The sequence below is a fragment of the Triticum aestivum genome, unplaced genomic scaffold (assembly GCF_018294505.1).
Source record: "Triticum aestivum cultivar Chinese Spring unplaced genomic scaffold, IWGSC CS RefSeq v2.1 scaffold11940, whole genome shotgun sequence".
Classification (NCBI taxonomy): Eukaryota; Viridiplantae; Streptophyta; class Magnoliopsida; order Poales; family Poaceae; genus Triticum; species Triticum aestivum.
The window spans coordinates 1-1,842 of NW_025256593.1; the positions used below are offsets into that span (position 1 = coordinate 1).

Here is a 1,842-nt window from a genome sequence, read left to right on the forward strand (position 1 = left end):
ATGTTACCCCCGCCTTCGTCCCTTATGCTTGCCACTCCCAGGTCCACTGCAAAGATGATTGCCATTCTTACTACCATTACAACCGTTGCCTAATAATGGATAATGCCCTATATATACTACTTACTCCCCCCCTCAAACACGGAGACGAGTTTACCACGGTTTCCACCCCACCCTCTATACCGCAGCAACACGTATTTTTTTACCCCTTTCAGAACGCGCTCCTCGCGCCACAAAGCCGCCTCTAGACGCGTGCCAATGAGCAGCGAGCTAAAACATATGGCAAATGTCAAAAATAATATAACGGGGTTAATATATATCGCGCACATGCGATATGTTTGTCACGAGGCGCAAAAAATAATTAAAAAGGGAATGCAACACGAGGACTTCCCAGGAGGTCACCCATCCTAGTACTACGCTCGCCCAAGCACGCTTAACTTTGGAGTTCTGATGGGATCCGGTGCTTTAGTGCTGGCATGATCGCATCCGACATGTTATCCCCGCCTTCGTCCCTTATGCTTGCCACTCCCAGGTCCACTGCAAAGATGATTGTCATTCTTACTACCATTACAACCGTTGCCTAATAATGGATAATGCCCTATATATACTACTTACTCCCCCCCTCAAACACGGAGACGAGTTTACCACGGTTTCCACCCCTCCCTATATACCGCAGCAACACGTATTTTTTAACCCCTTTCAGAACGCGCTCCTCGCGCCACAAAGCCGCCTCTAGACGCGTGACCAATGAGCAGCGAGCTAAAATATATCGCAAATGTCAAAAATAATATAACGGGGTTAATATATATCGCGCACATGCGATATGTTTGTCACGAGCCGCAAAAAATAATTAAAAAGGGAATGCAACCCGAGGACTTCCCAGGAGGTCACCCATCCTAGTACTACTCTCGCCCAAGCACGCTTAACTACGGAGTTCTGATGGGATCCGGTGCTTTAGTGCTGGTATGATCGCATCCGGCATGTTACCCCCGCCTTCGTCCCTTATGCTTGCCACTCCCAGGTCCACTGCAAAGATGATTGCCATTCTTACTACCATTACAACCGTTGCCTAATAATGGATAATGCCCTATATATACTACTTACTCCCCCCCTCAAACACGGAGACGAGTTTACCACGGTTTCCACCCCACCCTCTATACCGCAGCAACACGTATTTTTTTACCCCTTTCAGAACGCGCTCCTCGCGCCACAAAGCCGCCTCTAGACGCGTGCCAATGAGCAGCGAGCTAAAACATATGGCAAATGTCAAAAATAATATAACGGGGTTAATATATATCGCGCACATGCGATATGTTTGTCACGAGGCGCAAAAAATAATTAAAAAGGGAATGCAACACGAGGACTTCCCAGGAGGTCACCCATCCTAGTACTACGCTCGCCCAAGCACGCTTAACTTTGGAGTTCTGATGGGATCCGGTGCTTTAGTGCTGGCATGATCGCATCCGACATGTTATCCCCGCCTTCGTCCCTTATGCTTGCCACTCCCAGGTCCACTGCAAAGATGATTGTCATTCTTACTACCATTACAACCGTTGCCTAATAATGGATAATGCCCTATATATACTACTTACTCCCCCCCTCAAACACGGAGACGAGTTTACCACGGTTTCCACCCCTCCCTATATACCGCAGCAACACGTATTTTTTAACCCCTTTCAGAACGCGCTCCTCGCGCCACAAAGCCGCCTCTAGACGCGTGACCAATGAGCAGCGAGCTAAAATATATCGCAAATGTCAAAAATAATATAACGGGGTTAATATATATCGCGCACATGCGATATGTTTGTCACGAGCCGCAAAAAATAATTAAAAAGGGAATGCAAC

The 1,842-nt window shown here is 47.5% G+C and overlaps 3 non-coding genes across 3 annotated transcripts; all 3 read right to left on the reverse strand.

The window, feature by feature from the left end:
• Positions 1-366: 366 nt before the first annotated feature.
• On the reverse strand, positions 367-485 carry LOC123177601 (5S ribosomal RNA). The gene has a single exon (XR_006489014.1). It is a non-coding gene; the product is annotated as a 5S ribosomal RNA (ribosomal RNA).
• Positions 486-855: 370 nt separating this feature from the next.
• Positions 856-974, reverse strand: LOC123177600 (5S ribosomal RNA). The gene has a single exon (XR_006489013.1). It is a non-coding gene; the product is annotated as a 5S ribosomal RNA (ribosomal RNA).
• Positions 975-1,343: 369 nt separating this feature from the next.
• On the reverse strand, positions 1,344-1,462 carry LOC123177602 (5S ribosomal RNA). The gene has a single exon (XR_006489015.1). It is a non-coding gene; the product is annotated as a 5S ribosomal RNA (ribosomal RNA).
• Positions 1,463-1,842: the final 380 nt, after the last annotated feature.